Source organism: Prenolepis imparis, unplaced genomic scaffold (genome assembly GCF_030444845.1).
Source record: "Prenolepis imparis isolate NDT839.2.m4 unplaced genomic scaffold, iyPreImpa1.0 SCAF_10, whole genome shotgun sequence".
Lineage (NCBI taxonomy): Eukaryota > Metazoa > Arthropoda > Insecta > Hymenoptera > Formicidae > Prenolepis > Prenolepis imparis.
In genome coordinates, this window is record NW_028141168.1 from 1,668,722 (window position 1) to 1,674,287 (window position 5,566).

General features: G+C 33.1%; 1 pseudogene; it reads left to right on the forward strand.

The window, feature by feature from the left end:
• The first annotated feature begins 2,553 nt into the window (after positions 1 to 2,553).
• Positions 2,554 to 4,824, forward strand: LOC145941901 (uncharacterized; annotated as a pseudogene).
• The last annotated feature ends 742 nt before the right edge of the window (positions 4,825 to 5,566 follow it).

Below are 5,566 nucleotides of genomic sequence, written 5' to 3' on the forward strand. Positions count from 1 at the left end.
TTTTATAATATTCTTAATATAGATGGAAAGAGGAATTATTCTAAAATAAACTATATATTTTTTAATATTTAAAATAATTTTTATTCTTAAAATGAGTATGCGTAATATTTATAATTTTGTGTGTGTGTGTGTGTGTGTGTGTGTGTGTGTGTGTGTGTGTGTGTGTGTGTGTGTGTGCGTATGAATGTGAATTTAAAATTTAAAATATAAAAATATATAAGAATATAATAATATAATATGAATATAAAGATAAGAATATAAACACTAAGAATATAAAGATAAGAATATAAAGATAAGAATATAAATATTATAATATATAAAAATTTTTAATGCGTCGGCGGCAAGCGGAGGAGCAGCGGCTGGGCAGTGGTAACGGCAACGGTGGTGAGGCGGTCGGGCGGCTGTGCCGACGATGGTGGGGGTGGCAAGACGACGGCCGTGGGACTACTGCGAGGGGTCCCTTCTGTGACAGAAAAAAAATTTTTATTAATTATTTTAACAATTTTTAAATTAAAAAGAAATACAACACACTCTCAATCTTCGTCCCTCACATCCGACTCATCGATTTCTAAGTCTGAGTTCAGAATATTATGTTCTGGCGACTCCTCCGATTCGGATGGCAACACATCTGAGTTGGATGGTAATAGCAATAATGGCCATGGTGGCAATGTCATATTCATTGGGTTCCTACTAACTTTCGGTTGTCCACTTAAAAAATGCAATACCTTTTGATATCGACGCTGAAAACACGCGATTCGGTTGTGTTTAGATGATGTGACGCAGTTACATACGGTAGTTCCCATTAATTTCCTTTCATGAGATTGCAGAAAATGGGTCACATCTCTTGCTTGAGGTTTTTGCACATCAAGTTCGCGATTTCTTAAATAATGCACCATCGAAGTCACTGGAATGTTCTTCAATCTTTCCTGAGACGCCATCTTCACTTTCAGAATTCTCACTTTAAGTGTCCCAGCACAATCTCCCAAAGTTTATTGTGTGCAAATAGGGCACATATTGCATGGAATTATTATATACAATGGATTTCTACAATTGCAGCACGATCGACTCTCCACTGCGTCGTGTAATTGAATCACATGCTTCCGAACAGCATACATGTGCCCGAAGTCTTGAATAGAGATCATACATGTAGTACATAGAGCTTGATCAGTACCCGTCGAATAATAAAAGTATATTGTACAAACTTTTGTACGTCCGTTTAGCGCAAGAATTTGTGAATTGTCCACTACCTTGTCGTAAATATCCGTAAGGTCCTCACTGCAATTACTAATATAATTACTGTCATCCGACAGCGCGTGATCTTCGTCAGACGACTCGTCTAATATCGCTTCGAAATTATTATCATTTTCCATTTCTTTTTAACTCACTACACTGTGCCACTGACACTTCGCATAGGACACTTTAACTCGTCGAATGCTAAAGACTTTTTGACGCGGAGACAGACTCTCTCCATAAGTTTCAACCCCCATCCCTCTCAAAATTATCGCAATTCTTCCTTAAAAAGATATTTAGGAAGATGTTTCGCTCTCGTTTACGACCGATTTTCTGCGAGGGTACAAAGCAGCCGAACGTTGGCGCCGATACGTTGCATTCTTCCTTAAAAAATATTAAGAAAAATGTTTCGCTCTCGTTTTTATGGGAGATTTTCCGCGAGGATACAAAGCTGCCGAACGTCAACGCAAATAGGTAGAGGCCTATTAAATCACGTTTGACATGTTCGTCGCAGCGTCGGCTTAAAATCTTCATTCCTTTCCTAATGATAAAATGTCCATAAAATGAAAAACATAGTTTTAATGAACTCTAGAACGCTCCGTTGACGAGCAGCCGGACATCGGCGCTTCCATAATAAAATTATATTAACGAGGGTACAAAATTGTCAATCATCGGCGCTTGTTCTATACCTTTTTGGGGAAAATGTCTAAGACTCCTCATAAAAAAGTCGTAAAGATACCATCTACAAATATTGCACTCAGAAAACTCCCCCTCCTTTGTCGAAACATCCCCCTCCACCCGCGTGACGTCAGCCCCCGCGCCTACGAGATACCCCCGCCCCGCGTGACGTCATACCCCTCGCCACTGAGAACCCCCCGCGCCCCGCATCCCCCTCAGAGGACCTGGGTTAGAACCGGCATAGTATTCCTACTATAATCTTGACACATATGCGCTTGTTCGCTTGCATGCAAGATTTTTTTAAAAATATTAATATAATTAGCTTTTATAATTTTAACCTAATTTCAAGATATTTGTAATTATAAAATGCCAAAGTGTGGCTCAAACTGTTCCAGTATTAAATATTTCAAACTATAGGTATACAGAATTCATATTATTAAATATAAACACATTAATTTTAAATAATTTATATATATATATATATATATCTACTTCTTATTTTTCCTTTGCATCCATGATATACATATACAAATATCTATTTCTCGATTCATTATCCTTTATTACCTGTAATATAATATAGTATATTCTAATTATAATATTTGTGGTTTTTATTACAGTATTTTTATTTATACATTGAATCGAAAGATGAGAAGATTCTCGATAATAGAGTTTGAGGACGGGATTCAACTTGCTCCTACGTTATGGATTTTTGACGATAATAAAAGATGTTTTTGGCCAAATTACACAAAACAAGAAAAAATTAATTAGGCCATTTTTAATGAAGAACATCCGGACACTTGCAAGTGGTCATCATATAATATATTACGAATTTTCAGTACAGCAGGTACTATATATTATATTTCTTTCAATTTACAGCTTAAATTGTTGGTAAATGTCCTTATGTTTTTTGTATAATGATAATTATGTTGTTTTTATAATTATCTTTATATTTACCCTTTCCCCATGACATCAGTGAAAAAATGTCACTAAAATTAATGTTTCGAAAAAAGAGTTTGTACAGAAAATGTGTTTGTCTTTTAAACTTTATATTAAGTATTCGTATTGTAAAATAAAGGATGCAATAAATACTGCCTGAACCAACCATCCGTCCGAACTTAACAGGCATCTCGCGTTGAATATGTAAGATTTTTTAATTTCAAATATTACAATATATACTTTCTTATTATTGACAGATAAAAAGGTATAAAAATGGTTATGAGTTATTAGAAATATCACAAAAATTTTTTCCACTAGAGGAATTTATTTTTTTTTCTAATCTATTTTTCACAACACCTTTATGTTCAATATTAATAATATACAGCATACAGACTTATTTCATTAGATACTATATTATTTCAGATACATATGCATCCGGTAGGCAAAAACTAAAACTCGCTGAACAGTTTTCGGATATTGATACTTCTGAGAAAGATAATAATGAAAAAAAATTGCGTAGACGTGAGAGGGCAAAGAGAAAATACTACACTTCTGATTCTGAAAATGAATCATGTACAAGCCAAGAAATAACCTGTAAAGAAATTCCGCTTTTACCCACAATACAAGTTGAAAAGGAACAGCGACAGACTACACGGAATGTAGTACCGGAAAAGAAAGCAAAGAAACAGATATTTGACAATAAACTTGAAAGCAATAAACTTGGAAGCAATAATACTCCTATAGTAGATTCATCGCTTTATGATTTTAATAAATACAATACAAAGAAGAATACTCCTGCCAGTAGCATACAATCTGATATTTGTATGGAACAACAATCTCCATCATGTAGTAACACAGGTAAATCTTTAATCAACTAAGCATAGTTAAAAAGCAATATAGCCTACTTTTCTATGTGTGTGCATATAAAGAACTTAAAATTTATTTTTCCTTGTGCAGATCTTCGTACAGAAATCTCCACATCAATTCTTCGCAAATTGAACATTATTCTACATAAAATAAATATGGTGGACAAAAGGTTGAAGGTTCATGAAGAGCAATGCCGTTTTCCTTTTGACAGACGTGAGGAAGATAGCATCCTCGACGATGAAGAAATAGAATTACCTTTACGCGACGAATTTGCACTGAATATTTTAGAAGAAAAATTGGAGAAAAAGGAATTTTTTGAAAGCATGGTATGTTATTATTTTCTAAATTCATTTAATTTAAAAATTCTGAAATATTATTAATCTTGATGCGAAGAACACTTTGAACATTTCTTAAATTATTTATTTTATATCATAGATACATACATTAAAAGGCTTAGGAGGTGTCGATGTGCATTCTTGCACCATTAATGTATTAAAAAAGTTGATAACTAATCCTTTGGCTCAAATGTACAGCTTAGTCGGAGCGAGAAAGAAAAAGGCTTTTCAGGATTTGATTTTGTACAAAATCATACTTAGTAAGTGTTGTACTGTTTTAGATTTTGAAGACTTAACTTTTTTTTGATTATGTTAACTTATAAAGTGATAGTAATTTGCTAATAATTTATTAAATTTACAATAGAAACTGTTCGCGTTCATTACAAGGATGTTACTGAGACAGAGATTGCTAGAATCATCGCAAAATGGCTCGTACAGGCCAAAGCTCGTCAAGAGAGAAAGTATGTATACAATTTTTTGTACACATATAAACAAAATGTATATATTACAATATAAATGTATATAGTATAAATGTAAATATATAATGTATATTTATATGTATAGTTATGAAGTTCCTTGCTATATGTTTTAGGAAATAGCATATCGAAGAAAACACGACTTTGTCATCATCATATAATCCCTGCGGCGCAGTGAGAAAAGCGAGCAATTCGTAAAGCAGCGTATATAGAATAAAAGATGGTAAATGAAGCGAAAAAATGCAGGTTCGAAGGCCACAGAATCCGACTGCCTATACTATACGTTTCTTTGTATCCAACCATCCGACAGACTCGACCTTTGACCTTGTTGGGAAAAGTTTAGTTCTGCGACAAATCTAACGATGGTTTCTCCAAAAGATAAATCGTTTCGAATAAGTGGTTGAGAGATCGCACACTTCCGATGCAAAACGAGATGTGGCTCTTGGTATTTTCTCACTTGGACTATCGCATGGAAAAATGATGTATTGACGTTTATTATTTTTGAACTGACATTTTTCGGATTTAGTGTCAACGCAATAAAAAGATTCCAGGTCTAAATTGTCAGCTATTGTTATATTCCATTTAACGCTGGCTACTTTGTGGTTTTAGTTATTATTAGTTTTATTATTATTTCATGGGTAGAAAGACTACAGTATTATTTTATTTTATTTTAAAAGATTTCAAGTCTAAATTGTCAGCTACTGTTATAATCCGTTTAACGCTGGCTACTTCGTTGATTTGAGTTATTGTTTATTAGTTTTATTATTATTTTATGTAGAAAGACTACAGTATTATTTTATTTTATTTTAAAAGATTCCAAATATAAATTGTCAGCTATTGTTATATTCTATTTAACGCTGGCTACTTCGTTGATTTTAGTTATTATTTTTTTTATTATTATTTAATGTAGACTATATAAAGTATTATTTTATTTTATTTCATGAATTCTCATATAAAACTTTTCTCAGGGATGATTTAAACATACAATGCATAGGAAGTGTAGCATCGGAATAAATTCGTATCATTAATAAGATCGTATCATTT